The sequence below is a fragment of the Mustela lutreola genome, chromosome 10 (genome assembly GCF_030435805.1).
Source record: "Mustela lutreola isolate mMusLut2 chromosome 10, mMusLut2.pri, whole genome shotgun sequence".
In the NCBI taxonomy this organism is placed as follows: domain Eukaryota; kingdom Metazoa; phylum Chordata; class Mammalia; order Carnivora; family Mustelidae; genus Mustela; species Mustela lutreola.
Window position 1 is genome coordinate 12,647,567 of NC_081299.1, and position 15,109 is coordinate 12,662,675.

At 51.9% G+C, this 15,109-nt stretch overlaps 1 protein-coding gene across 1 annotated transcript in view; it reads left to right on the forward strand.

Moving 5' to 3' along the window:
• The window catches only part of IGSF21 (immunoglobin superfamily member 21), a 234,704-nt gene that overhangs the window by 74,589 nt on the left and 145,006 nt on the right, over positions 1-15,109 (forward strand). The gene's annotated exons all lie outside the window — the stretch shown is intronic.

Consider the following 15,109-nt stretch of genomic DNA (forward strand, 5'->3'; position numbering starts at 1 on the left):
ACACATGGTCACACACAGATGCTCACTAAAAGCAGGCGCTCGCCACAGTGACAGGCTCCAGGGGACAGATGACGGCGGCTGGATGGCACTGTCTGTCTGTCCCTCCTCATTCCGTCTTCCTGATCCCCCTTCCTGGCGGGTCCTGGACTGAGGTTGGGATGCTGCAGGGGTGGGGCCCAGCGCCAGCGGGGGGCCTGTGCAGGGGACCCAAGGAGGACACTCCGGGAGGAGCATCGTGGAGAGTTTAGGAGCACAATCCAGGGGGCACACCCAAGGGGCCGGCGGGCGCTAGGGGGCAGCACCCAGGACGGAGACACAGACGGGTCAGTACCCAGCAGAAGGGATGGTCCAGGCATTGAGGAGAAGGGGGGCCTGCAGCAGCTCTCTCGGGGTGAAGGCTGCAGCGAGGGAGGAGGCCCAGACCCCGGGCGGCTGCGCCGTGCTCTCCGTGACTGTTCGCGGGGCACGTGACCCAGACCCATGTCCTCCTAAAGCACCCATTTTTGTGCATGACCCTGGGCAGTACCCCAATATGTCCAACAGATAAAAGGGGAGTTGCTGCAGTTAAGGAGTGGTTTGGGGACTCTGCGTCCCATCTCTGGGGTGCCCCGAAGTTTACATGTTACCCCTGAGACTGACGGGCGGGAGATGTGTTTAGATCATTTGACCTCTGTTTGAGCACCTGTAGAATGGGGACGATGTTAGAATCGAGCTCACACACTGAAGGTGGAATGAGATGACGAGGTGCCTGAGCAGAACGTCCGTGTCACAGTTACGATGACTACGGGACTCTCTGGAGCCCAGGCCTCTCCGGGATACCTCGGTCGGGGCTGCTGGTCATAGCTCAGGCATGGTTCCCCCAAACATCTCCCAGAGCGATGGTCGCCTCGAGCACTCTCAGGCTCTAATGTCCTCAGCATCCCTGACCCGGCCACTCCTTATTGGCAATGCTGCCCTTGTGTGATGCGGGATTCTGTCTGGTCTCACCTTGCCCGTGGTTGTGGTGACCGAGACAGAGGGAGCGGGCCACAGCCGCCTCCCTGCCCCCCACCCCCCGCCCCGTCTCCGTTCGCTATCTCTCATCGCAGGCAGTCACAGCCACGGCGCTCGTAATCGTCTGCATTGTCTGCTCCGCACGGGTAATCTGGGCTTGGAACACATGTTAACAAATGGGCACAGTTTTATCGGGAGCAGGGGTCCCCCAACCCGCTTCATCAGATAAGGTGTTCCCGCCTCCTGGGCTCATAGTCGGGAAGCCGCTCTCTCAGGAATAGGTCCCCGGGCCCTGGCACAGCCCACAGAGGGACGAAGGCAGGCTGGGTGGGGGGGCCTCCTGCCAATGGGCCACTCAGGGCTCGGGAACCTTGGAGATTCGGTTGGTCACAGGGCGGGAGGGAGGCCTGCAGGGTTTCCGGGTTTGAGTCCTGCCTCTTCTAACCACGTGATGGTGCACGAGTCTCTCCCCTTCTCTGGCTCTTGGTCAGCCCAGCAAATAAGAAAAACACCATCAGCCTCCCGGGCTCAGTAGGTGGATCGTCTCCTTCCTTCCCATACTAGTTTTCAAGAGCCGGTGTGACGATGTGGCACGGGACTGCACACATTCATTCTGTCCCAGCTCTGGAGGCTGGAAGTCCAAAATCAAGGTGTCGGCAGGGCCGCCCGCTCTCTGGAGCTCTGGGCAAGGATCCTGCCTTGTCTCTTCCAGCTCCTGGCATTGCCGGCAGCCCTTGGCTTGTAGACGCGTCCCTCCAGCTCGGCCTCCATCCTCCCGTGGCACCTTCCCTCCCCTCTGTGGATCCATGTCTCTGTGTCCATGTCTCCCTCTTCTTATCAGGACACCAGATACCAGATTAGGGTTCATATCCTCATCTTGATTTGATTGCATTTGCAAAGACCCTATTTCCAAGAAAGGTCACGCTCACAGGTGCCAAGGGTAAGGATTTCATGTATCTTTGGGGGGGACACATTTTGACCCACAAGACCACTCTTTGGCCAGACCTTCCTCACTCCAATAGTAGGGATCATTAGTGCCCTTGGAAGCAGGCTGTCACCAGGTTTGCCCCGCTCCTAGCCGCGTGCCTTATCTCATCTACCTTACCACGTCCCGTGAAGGGTGTGCTGCTGTAGGGCGCCCCTTCCCCTCCTCCGGGGCTTCATTCTGCTCTCCCCAGGCACGGGTGTGTAAACAGATAATGGTTTTTACAGGAGGCGGCAGGGTGGGGGGGTGCCTCCCGCCAGTGAGACAGACGAGCATTTACGGAGGCAAAGATTCCGTGTTCCTTCTACACGAAGGGGAAGTGAAATTGGGAAAGTTCTCAAGGGACCAATTAACTGAGCCCAGAAGGGCACAGAAGGATGAGAAGGGCATTCTGGGCAGAGGGAACAGCAAAGGGCTGGGGAACGGAATGCACTTGAGCTGTCCCAGGTGGGCCCAGGTCAGGGACTGAGTGTTTTCTGGAAGGGGACTGGAGCTCCTTGGAGGAGAGGCCGAGGGGCAGCTGGACGGACACCTGGAAGAGCCAAGCTGAGAAGTGCAGACTTGAGCCTGCAGGCACTGGGGAGCCAGTGAAGGTTGTGAAGCAAGAAAAATGGTGGCATCAGAGCTGTGGCTGAGAGGGCAAATCCAGCCGTGAAAACATTTTAAAGTTTTTGCTGAAGGGAAGGCTTTTCTACCTAAGGATTCAATTCTCACCGGACATTTAAAGAAGTAGGGAAGCCTGATGACCAGAAATTTCCCAGCAGGTCTTTAAGCCCCATTGCTTCAGCCTTCTGGTCCCGGCTCCTTGTGCACGTTGATGATGGACGTCAGACTTGACCCAGGATATACAGGGGCTGGGACCTGGGTGTTCTCCCTTCTCAGGGAAATAGCAAGGGGACACATAACCCTGGCCCCCTTTTGCCCCTGATCAGGCCATGAGGATCGGCCCTTCTTCATAGGCCACCCTTTCTCATCCCACTCCCCCAAATTTTAATTTCTACATCCAAACCTCCGCTTTCCTGGTAGAGCCTTCCAAAAGCCAGCAGCGAGAGGCTCCAAAGGCCTGGCCCTCCATTTCTGTGCTCTGCATATAAGTGCAATCATTTATTTCTGTCCTCCAATCTTGATTAAACCCACCTACAAACGAGCCAGCTATTCAATCTGTGACCTCAGTCCTCCCTTCCTCTGAATCTCCTCTCCCTCTTTCCGCCGCAGGAGTAGGCAATTTGATCGTGGAGAGCCCTGAGCTCTTGGAACACTCCGCTCGGGGCCTGCCCAGCTCCTCTGTCCGGTGCCCTGCCACCTTCCCACCCACCGCTGTGCTTTTAACTCTATTTACATTCTAGAAAGTATGTAAGCTTTCTATTGTGCACTTTCCTAATGTCAATGTTCCCACAATGAGAACAAGGGTGTAAACACCCATATTTTCATAAGCCTATTATAGCCCTCCGTGTATTCAAAGTAGATTGAGTGATGCTATCACACACTCCCTGGGCTAGCGGGGGCTGGCAGGGGCTGGCACAGGAAGTCAGCTCAAGGCCAAACACCAGGAGTCGAAATCCATCCGAGTTGCGTTTATCATTCATTCAACGATTGGACGACCACTTTCATTATATTTTGGTGGCCCTTCTGCTGTGCCTAAATCATATACCCGCTTCTGATCGGCATCATCCAAACTTGCAGACTGCTAAGTCCAGGGAAGGCACAGGTCTCCACAATGGTGCCAAGGGAAGGAACAGGGCAGGCCTCCCTAAGCCCCAGTCACTCCAGAAGAGGCACCTTGGGCCTGGCCCCCTGGACCCACGTGGGGTTGGACTGTGCGTGAGAGACACCACTCCTGATGCTGTCCAGGACTCCAGGGTTCTCAGGAGGAACGAGATGCATTGGGCCAGCATGCGATGGTGGGATTTTAAGTCCCTGAGCTTCTAGGTAGTGATGGGTTGGCTTTACCTGGAGGACATAAGCTATCAGTGACCAGAGGAGTTTTCTGGTCAATGTAAGTTTCACAGGAGACCCCCTGGCTCCTTTCTGCAGAGCTCGGGTGTCCAAGACCCACTGGGGGAGACTCCAGGTATCAAGTAATGTAAGTCCCATGGCCATAGGGACATGGCCGGCTCTGTCTGTGGCCCCTTGATAAACAGCGGTGGAATGAACGCCTGAGTGTGTGGTGTTTGAACCCCTTTCCTGAAGGCTGAAAGGCATTCACTCACTAGAACTAGGGCAGCAGAGTCTGTGTGAAAGGGGACACATATGTGACTCAATCCCACCTCCAGCCTTTAACCCTTCCTAAGCCTGGGGCGGGAAAACTTTCTGAAAGAGCCAAATAGCTTTGCAGGCCAAGAGGCAAAATGGAATATATCAGGTGGGGACTTACACAATCATTTAAAAATATAAACATCATCTGTAGCTGGTGGGCCCTACCAAAACAGGTGATGGACAGGATTTGACCTAGGGGGGTCACAGTTTGGTGAGTGCTTCTCCAGGCCTGTGTCCTGTATCTCTAAATTGTGACCAGGCCTCGTCTTGTGGGCAGTTGTGAGAGTCCCTACACCAGATATAAGGTGTGTATCTGGCAGCGTTTAGCACGTGATAACAACACAATCTTAAAAGCTCTATGGAGTGGAGGGCTCTCCAGGTTCCAGGCACTGCTCTGAGGACTTGAATTCATGAACTCCTCTGACCCTATGAAGCAGGTACCACCATGAGCTCTAGCTTACAGATGAAGAAACAGAAGCTCAGAGTGGCACAGTCACTTGCCCAAGGCAGAGCTGGGATTTGAACCCCTGTAGTTGAGCTCCAGAGAGCATGCACTTGAGGACCAGGGTCTGCTGCTCGAGGAGACCTTCCTGCTTCATTCACAAGCACCCGAAAGGCATCTAACGTGAGCCAGGACACAGGTCACCTCCAAGCCACAGGCGACACACAAGGGCGACGACATCCCTAGTTGGGGACGGTGTCTTTCTGTTAGTTTTGTGCAGCCCCCGATTTCCCTCCTGAGTGACGGGTGTGGCATCTCCGAGCCTGGGCTTGGGGACGGAAGGGAGGGGAGGAGAAAGGGGGGAGGTCCAGGAAGGTTGAGTCCTGTGGATAAAGACATGGGTGGGGCAGGAAGAGAAACTAGAGGGAGATCCTAAAACAATGAGATTCACATCCAGTTTGTGGCCTCGTACGGAGGCAGGAGGACGGATCAGTTTACCTCTCAAGGCAGCCTCCTTCCTCCCTGTTGAGCTGGGGAGTGTGTGACCTGCAGGAAAAAACCCCTTCATGGGTGCGGATGTTCTCCTTACTTGGGTGTTCGAAACCTCCTTTTCAGTTTCGTTTAAAGCAGACTGAGCTTGGAGAGACAGGGTCTGAGAGGACCTGCAAAACTTCCTCTTTCTGGGGCGCCTGGGTGGTTCAGTGGGTTAAAGCCTCTGCTTTCGGCTCAGGTCATGATCTCAGGGTCCTGGGATCGAGCCCTGCATCAGGCTCTCTGCTCAGCGGGGAGCCTGCTTCCTCCTCTCTGTCTCTGCCTGCTTCTCTGCCTACTTGTGATCTCTGTCTTTCAAATGAATAAATAAAAATCTTAAAAAAAAAAAAAAAAAAGGCTTCCTCTTTCTGGATGACTCTGGAGAAGTCTTAGTTTATTATGGTATTGATGTTACGGACTGAATATTTGGGTTGGCCTCAAATTCGTTTGCTGGGATCTGACCGCCGCCGCCCCCCAGGGCGATGGTGTGAGGAGGTGGAGCCTCTGGGTTAGGTCACGAGGGTGGCAGGCTCAGAAAGGAGATGGGTGCCCTTGTGAAAGGGACCCCAGAGAGCTCCCTCGCCCGGCAAAGACACAGAGAGAAGAGCCCATCGAAGGGGCAGGATAGGGCTGTCACCAGACCCCGGATGCGTCAGCTCCTTGATCTTAGAATTCCCAGCCTCCGGAACTTTGAGAGGCCAATTTCCGTGCTTCATAAGCCACTTAATCTCCGGTATTCTGTGAGAGCCGCCCCAACTGCCTAAAATGGACATAAATAGAGTCATTAGCATCTTTTCATCTAATCAGATTAGAGAGCCAGTTCCAGAAACCCTGGAACCAACTCGGAAAACTGAGCCTCAAAATCCTCTTCCTCTAGACCCACTCTGGGGTCTCGAAATCTGTGTGAGTCTGGGTTCTCCAGGGAAGCCGAGGCTGAGGAGTCCCACGGTCTGCCGTCTGCGAGCTGGGGACCTGGGAAAGCCCGTGGGGTGACTCCGTCCTGAATCCAGAGGCCCAAGAACTCGGGGGGGGGGGGGCCACGGTCAAGGGCAGGAGAAGACAAGAGGAGAGGTTCCAGTCCAGGCAGTGTGGCTGGAGATAAAGAAGCAAATCTCTCCTTCCTCTGCCTTTTGTTCTGTGGGAGCCCCCCCGCCCCGTGGATTGGGTGCTGCCCACCCACTCGGGGATAAGCTACTTTACTGAGACCCCTGACTCACATGCTCATCTCCCCCCCCCCACCCAGCACTCTTATGGAGGCCCTGGAAATCCTGTTTCATCTGGGCGCCCCATGCCCCGTTCAAGTTGACACATACACTTAACCCTCACGATTGGCAAGGGATGGTTTGCATTTACATGTCCAGGGACACCAGTATCAAAGAATCCCACTAAAAACATTTTTTTTTCTTTAGAGGGAGAGAGTGAGCATGTCTGATTGGAGCAGAGGGGAGAGGGAGAGGGAGGAGTCGGGTCCCTAACCGACATGAGCCACCCCGGTGCACTCCCCCACAACTAAAATGTTACAGTGGCAGGGGTGGGGGGTCGGGGGCTGCAACTGCAAGACCAGCAGCAATGCCTTTCCCTGTTTATAGGATGGAGTGAGGTTCCCCCCGCCCTGTACTTTTACTGGCATTATTTATTTTCTACAATAGACAGATGTTCTTGAAGTCACCAACAGGAGAAGTCATTAACGATAAAAATATTGATAAGAGCAGGCTGTGTCTCTTCTTCCAGAACCCAGTGGGAAGTTACCTTCTCCGTGGAAAAACCATCCCATTTGTACAGCGGACGTTTGTCATCCAGGTCTTTCCCCAACTCCTTCTGATCTCGCCGACAAGGAGAAGGGTGGAGAAGGGGGTTCTGAGCAAGTGCCGCTCGCACGAGCATGACTCCAGCAGTCCACAGTGAAGGGAGGGAATCACAGGCAGCAGCTTCGGAAATAAAATAAGAGGCCGATCTTGTAGCCAACGGGGGAGTCTCTCGGGTGTTTTGATTCCAAGCTCTTCTGACACCTTAGAGCTCCCATGTGAACCCCAGGACCACTGGCTGCCTCAGGGTGACCTTCACGCAGGGTATGAGTCCAAACATCCAACATCAGAGTCAGGGATTCGTGAGAAAGGTACAGAATCCTATACCTGTGGGATTTTTCTTCTTGGAGCTTGTTCTGTAGGATGATCTCTGTTAATGTTGAAGGATGGTCCTGTTGACGTGTTTTCATTAAAGCAGTGGATGGCATCTAAGCAGTGTTTAGCTTACTGTAAATACTGTAAAATGCTGACGATTCCCCGACACGGTTTCCGGTGCTGGGGACACTGCAGCGAGCAGACAGACAAAGTCCATCCCCTCTTGGAGCTGACATTCTAATCAGCGGGGTAGGAGGGTATCTATCAATCCTTGGTAATAAGTATATATCAATTAAAACCACGTGTCAGACAGAGGCAGAGTGTTATGTAAAGTAGAGTAATTTCAGGGATAAGAAAGAATGGGAATTCTAGATGGGAATTCTAGAGAATTTTAGACTGGGTGGTCAAGAAAGGCCTCTGTGGGTGGCAGGGTTTTGGGGTCCATGACAGAGAGCAGGGATCTAAAGGAAATGAATAGGCAAGACTTGCACATAGCTGGGATGTGACAGTGTTCCAGGAAGAAGAAACAGCAGGTGCAAAGGTCCTGAGGTAGGAATGAGCTTGGGGCACTTATGGGGGGAAAAAAAGGCCACTGTGGCTGGAATGGAGTGATCGAGACGGTGTGGTAAGAAGCAAGGGAGTGAGAGCAGGGCCGTCTGGACCACGAGAAGGCTTTGGCTTTCACCGTCCAGTTAGCTGGGAACAGGGGACTGGTGTAATCTCATTGATCCTTCTGAATGCTCCCAAATGCTGCGGTCTCAAATAAACATGTTCTATCAGCAGCTTAACGCAACACCCATGTCTTGTCTCACATTTGTGTAGGTCAGCAGTCCCCAGGGGCTAGGCTCACTTCCCTGCTCTGAGTCTCACAAGGTCAAAACCAAGGTGTTGGCCTTCTGGGCCCACCTCTGGAGATTCTGGAGGAGAATCCACTTCTGATCTCATGGGGGCCCCTGTGGAATTCAGTCCCTCATGGGTATGGGACTGAGGTTTGTGTCTCTCTGCTGGTGCTCCATGGGGACTGTTTGTTCTCTGTTCCGACAGCCTGTCCTCATCATCCCTTCTCTGGCCAACAAGGGCATGCCAAGTCCTTCTTGGACCTTGACATATTTGAGCTCCACCCATGAGATGTCTACTAGCAGGAAACCTACTTGAGTAGGTGCGAGTGTCTCTCATGGAGAACTTGAAAATCCGGAATTCCAAAGTCAAGTCAACAATTCCAATCTCCATTACACTCTTGCTGAGCATTTATTAAGCACTTCTGTATTCCTAAGACTTGTTGCATTATGGAAGGATTAAGGGAAGGAAAAAAAAAAAGCAACAATGGAAAATTTCATCTCACTGGGGAGCTGGGACTAATGGTGCAGAAAGCAAGCCATGGCTTTGGTAGAATACAAGAGCACTCGGTGATTAAGCATGCAAAAGCATGCCGGAATCTGCCGGAAGGTATGGTTCTGTGTTTATGCATCTCCCACCAAATTAATTCATGGTTCTTTTCAAACGCCTGGGCCCAGTGGCAGACAGGTGTTTCATAAATATTTGTCCACTAAGTGGATGAGTCCTTGGGCTTCAGTTTTCCTCCCTGATAAGTGGGGTATTGCTTTTCCCACAGGCTTGTGGGGAGATCAGATACAGAAGGGCTTGTCTTCTTGGAAAAGGCAAAGCAGGTTCAAATGTCATGCTTTTTGAGAGATGTCAGAAATTGGCTTTGATGGGCCTCTAGGAGAGAGATGTGGTGGAGGGGGCGAGTATTCACCTCAAAGGCAAGTAAGTGGCCAACTTTCTTTTTTTTTTTTTTTTTTTAAAGATTTTATTTATTTATTTGACAGAGAGAAATCACAAGTAGATGGAGAGGCAGGCAGAGAGAGAGAGGGAAGCAGGCTCTCCGCTGAGCAGAGAGCCCGATGCGGGACTCGATCCCAGGACTCTGAGATCATGACCTGAGCCGAAGGCAGCGGCCTAACCCACTGAGCCACCCAGGCGCCCCAGTGGCCAACTTTCTTATGGGATATCCTGCGTGCTCCTGGGAGGAAAGGCAAGGACCCCAGGGGGTGCCATGGGCATGCTGAAGGCAAAACCTTCGTCTTCTTCATTACCTCCCAGTAGGCCTCCCTGCCCAGAGCTAGCTAAGGACAGAGATCAGCTCCCCTGGGAAGAAAGGGGGCTGGCCAGTTGTCCCTTGGGGCTGAGATTAATATTTTAATGACACAATAGTCTTTATGTGTCATACGTCCAAACTGGAAACCACCTAAAACGTCCCTGAATGGTAGAATGGATAAATGAATTGTGGCATCTCATACAACAGAATATCACCCAGGGAATGTGTTTTTTGTTTGTTTGTTTTTTTTTAAAGCACAGAGTTCTGATAAATGCAGTGCAGAGATGAGTGTCACAGACGCCGGGCTGAGACAAAGTAGCCGGACACAAGAGGGCACCTCTTGCGTGATTCTATTTATATGAGGGCCAAGAAGCAAAGCCATCTATGATGGCAAAGCCAGAAGGGTGGTTATCCTTGGAGTGGGGGTAGGGCCTGGTGAGGAACTCGGGGAAACCCTCCAGGGCTGCAGGAAGCTTTCTGTGTTTTCATCCTGGGGAGTGCTTCCGTGAGTGTGTGATCTGTAAAAATTCATCGAGCTGCTCACTTGAGATTTGTGCATTTTACTGTAAATTCTCCCTGTAAAAAGAAATAAAATGGTGCCCACCGGGGTAGCGTCGACCACGTATTGCGTGGTGCGTTAGTGCCATCCGTCTCGTCTCTCCGACCCCCGGAGGGAGGCATCCGGATTCCTAACTGGATAAATGGGAAGCTGAAGTCAGGATGCCGCAGAACAAGGGGCCCATGTGTTTTCAGGGTCCGACTCAAGCCCCTTCCTACCAGGAGGGCTGGCTGGTGTGCACACGGCAGATTTACCATTCTCGTGTGAGCTGAACTAGAACTACCACTTGAGTTTGCTTTGCTCTGTTTTTGCATTTGTATCCCTGTGACAAGCTGGACCCACATGGGGTCTGTCCAACCCTTCCCCTGATGCCTTTCTGTCTTTCCTGGGAAGCCTCGAGCCCCAGAGGATGGGAAGGGAGTGTCTCCCACTCTCCCCGCGCCAACCCTCTTGCCCCCCATCAAACCCCTCCACTCAATAAGATGCCTACAATCTGTACCCTGGCCTGCAGCAGGAAGAATTTAGATGGTGAACGAATCAGCTCCCAATAGCCTTCGGGTGACGAGAAGGCACTCTATAACGGAACAACTGTAATAGGTTGATGTTTATCTTGCAAGACATGTGCGTTTAATAAAGTATTAATATGAAGACCAGATTGCTTCTCCTGCCAAGCAGGCAGGCTGAGTGAGATTAGCAAGGTGGGAGGTGCCGAGGGGTCTCCTGGGAGGAAGGAGCCCTGACGACTCTCTCCTTTGTGAGCTAGAACTCCTTTGCTTTGCAGAATGAAAGCATTTTGCCCAGGGTGACCATCAAGAACTTTCTCCTAGGATTCTTGGATCAGAAAATCAATGTAGGTTCTGGAGGGCAGGAAAGATGCTCTGATGGAGTGAGTTGATCCATGTCAGTGGGAAAGAAGCTTGGGTGAAATTCAGCCGTTAGGCCCAGCCGGTGCGGGGATCCTTTTGAGGGAGAACTTTCCAGAGATCTCCATTCCCAGCTTTACATGGCTGGGTGTTTGGAGACTCTCTCTGTCTCTCGTGTCTGCAAACTTGTAAGCGTCTGTTCGAACGTTTCTAGATGTTTGCTCGCCTCCCTGTTGACATTTGGGGCTGGACAGGCTGAAGGGAATCACCCTGCTCATTGTAGGGTGTTGGCAGCATCCCTGGGGTCTACACAGTGGGCGCCTATAGAAGCCCCCACCAGCTGTGACAGCCGAAAACTTATCTCCAGACATCGCCATATGTGCCCCGGGGGCATGGGGTGCAGAAATTGGCCCTGGTGGAGACCACTCTATTTCTGATGGTTTCTGGAATGATAATTTGAAATCTCATAGACCAGAAGACTTCCACGCTGCCTGTAGAGTCTTAACATAGGGGCTTCAATTCTGCCAAACGAGCCCCCAGTCATCAGTGGGAAACTCTGTCACATGAGTTTCTTCAGCGGCGGGTGTAGACCCAGTGAGCAAAGCCAACCTCATTCAGGAGGCCTGGAAATTGACAGTCGAAGGAAACCGTTGTTACTGAGCAGATTTCCGTATGCAAATTTCCAGATCTTTTGGTGCCAACGTGAGGGAATCTGGTCTAATGCAGGATGCCTTTTTGGGGAGAAAAGATCAAAAAAATTAAGGATTCCTTTATTGTGCCTTTAGCTTCGGAGCCCAGCAATTAATTCTTATATGCTAAAGGACTTCTGTGTTTATGAGGCATTATTATTTAATGTAGACCTATTTTAAATTGTAATTTTTTTCATTAAGTTGCCTCGTTTTACTGATTAAGACCAGTTTATAACCCAGCTTAGACTGTGTTCCTTGAGTAATAGCTATTTTTCTTTCAAAATATTCCTTAATAACGTATCACCCATATTTTAACTTTTATTCTAAGTCAGTGAAGCCTCCCTGTGGCTCACGAGTTGGTGCTCGTGATCCTGCATGATGTCTGAGGACGCCAGGCTGCCAGACCCTCTGTGTGCTTTGCTTCAAAAATCCCCATGGAGGAAACAAGACGGCATCAGCTAGTGCTGCTCAGCTTGTATGCTCCCAAGACTTATCTCAAACAACCAACAAAAATGGGCCATCTGCCCCAAAGCCTTCTAGCAAAGTCCTCAGAGTGGGCTTGCTCGGTGAAAGAGGGTAGAGGGCGTGGCGGAAGGTGGTGGCCATGGCAGGGGAGTGATGACCAGGCTGGTGGTGCCAGCTCCGGTCCCAGATGCCAGGCACTGAACTAGGCTCCTTGCAGGGGCCAGTCTCCCTGCATCTGCCTTGTTCCCACCCCTCCCAGCCCTAAGAAGGAAGGATGAGTATTCCCATTTAATGGCAGAGGTGGAAACAGACCCAAGGCAGTGAAACAAGCTTACTCAGGGCTGCGGGGTTGGCTGTGACCATGTCACGCTTTTCCCCACGTCTGCCTGGTTCCCCAGCCCGAGACCAAAACCTGTCCACACCAGTGCTCCCTGACATTATCCCCATACAGAGGGAGCCAGCTTCTCCAGTGGCGCTTTTCAGATCACTTTGGCCTCTGGTTTCTGTGTGGCATCACCATTGCCCAGAGCAGTAAACACGATGAGCCCTTTTTTCCAAAGAGACAACTGAGGCCCAGAGAGGGTTGGGGACTTGCCCTCTGTATCCGTGGCAGGACAAGCTGGGTCTTTGGCTTCAAGGCCTGGAGCTGTTTCCTTTCCTTCCTGCCACTGCCTGTGGCTTCCACATTGGCAGCTGTTAGCAGGTAGCCCTACTGGGGCGGCTCTGACCCCCAGAGGTGGCACACGAAAGCAGCGATAGCTTGTCAGGCATTTCCTGGGCATCCTGCATCACATGTCTCTCAGCCTTCTGCCTCCCAGCGGGCCCAGCTGGTCTTTGGATGCTGGGCTGACCCAGAGGTTAAGCAGTGGTGATTCCCCTCACCCACGCCCAGGGACACAGAGGAAGTTCCAGGGGGACGGCACGCTGTCAGATGAAGACCATTGAAGGGAAGACGATGGTGTGGTGTGGCCGAGGGGTTCCACAGGACTACGCTCAGGAGACTGGGATCCTGGTCTTAAATTGCTTGTTGATTGTCTCTTTGAGCTGGGCCATGGCCCTCCCCTTCTCTGGGCCTCAGTTTACCCATCTGTATAGCAGAGGGTTTTGATTTGAGAAGAAGAAGGCCACTTCTCTGTGATGGGAAGAGTGCTTTGGGAGCCCAGCTCAATGACGCGGTCATCAGAACCATTGATTGATTTTGTTGCTTATTTCTTTATCTGCCCGTTCACTTGGTTTTCACCGAGAATCTTTGGAGTACCTACTAAGTACGCTATCTTAGTGGAATGTGCTGCTGCAACAAGATCTCCGTGGCTTAAACACAGTAAGATTTTATTCCTCACCCATATCACTGTCCATTGGACCACGTGGGGGAGAATGTCACTCCCTGCTGTCACTCTAGCACCCAGGCTCTTTCCCCCTTATGATTCCGCCCCCTTCCAGGTACTCAGTGCCCCCTCCATCCAGGCAGCTGGCACAGAGAGAGGTTGTGGAGGACGGCACGGGCCGTTCCCAGGGCCTAGATCTAGAAGTCACACTCCGCTGCAGGGGTTTAGTCATGTGGACCCACAATATTGCAAGGGAGGCTGGGAAACGTCACCCGGGTCCCCGAGGAAAGAGGGATAGGGCTTGGGGAACATGCGCGCATGCAGGGCAGGCACCGTGTATAAGACAGAGCAAAGACAGCTTCCCACCCTGGAGTGGACTCGGGTAGAGGAGCCTAGGACGAGCAGAGCGTGAGGTTCCAGAGGGGGACCTGCTTGGGGGACCCCTGTTGGTCCCCACCAACATCCTGCCGTCAGCATCCTACTGTCAACTCAGGACTTGCTGCCTCGTGAAGCTTTTCCCCAGACCCGTCACCCTCCCTGGCATACATCTCAGAGGCAAGGGGACTGACCAAACAAATCCTGCCTTTCTCTGTCCTCAGTATCTCCCATCCACAAAATGGGAAGAAAAATGACCCCCGCTGGCTCTCTAGGGAACTGGAGGGGTATCAGGTATCTGCAAAGGGTCACGGAACAGCCTTCCCCAGCCTTTTTATTAATAGTATAACCACATCATTATCAATAATGAAACACAAATTAATAATAAATAAACAAACTAATGATAAATAATACATACGTCATGAATAATACATTAATACTACAAGGCTTTTGAGCATCTATTGCCTCTGACAGAGGGGAATTTGATTAGCTGGCTGAAGATCACAGAACGGGAATATTTCACAAGAGCCTGGAAGTTGGAGCAGGGGACGGAGGCCCCAAAGTAGCAGGCACATCTCCCCACAAAGCCTGCAAAATGTTTGAGGCTTCTGGTGGGTCTGAGCTGAGCTAGGGGAGGTGAGAATCAGGAGTCTGAGGGCGAGGACTCCCCTTCTCAATGTTTTTTCATGGTCCAAATTTAGGGTGAAAATCCATAGCTCAATAAGGCAAAAAAAAAAAAAAAGAAAAGAAAAGAAAATAAAAACCACCAGAAACAAATGAACAAACCAAAAATAACACTTCCAGCCCCAACAGAATTGAATTGGATGTTATGGCCAAGGCCAGGCCAGCTGAAGTTATCTGTAGAATTTATTAGTTCAGCCATGGATTCATTCATTCATTCATTCATTAATACACTTTTAATGCCGTCAGTGTGGTCAACAGCTAAGCCCTAATTATATGCTTATATGCTAAGCCCTAATTATACGGTTACTGAGACATGCTTTTGGTTCCCTAAGAACTCACAGTCCATGGTAGTAGGAGACAGATCAGCCACAAAGGGGATCCATGCAGTGTGTTAGGGTTATAATAGGTGCTCTGAGGGGAGCACTTAACCCCAGCTTAGGGGTGCTGGGCATGGGCTAGATGAAGTAGGGGTGGGTGTCAGGGGTCCTCTACGGTTAAGTGGTGTCTAAGCTAAGCCCTGAAGGGCTTATCAAAATGATGAGAATAAAGTGATGGCCGGTATTCTAGGCAGAAAGAAGCATGGCAGGTGCACACACCCAGTAGCCACAGGAAGTCTAGCATGTTTGGGGAACACTAAGTAATTTAGGATGGCTGAGGCTCAGCATACAAACGGCAGGGGGACAAGAGATGAGCTGAGGAGGAGGCGGGCCATGAGTGCAAAGGG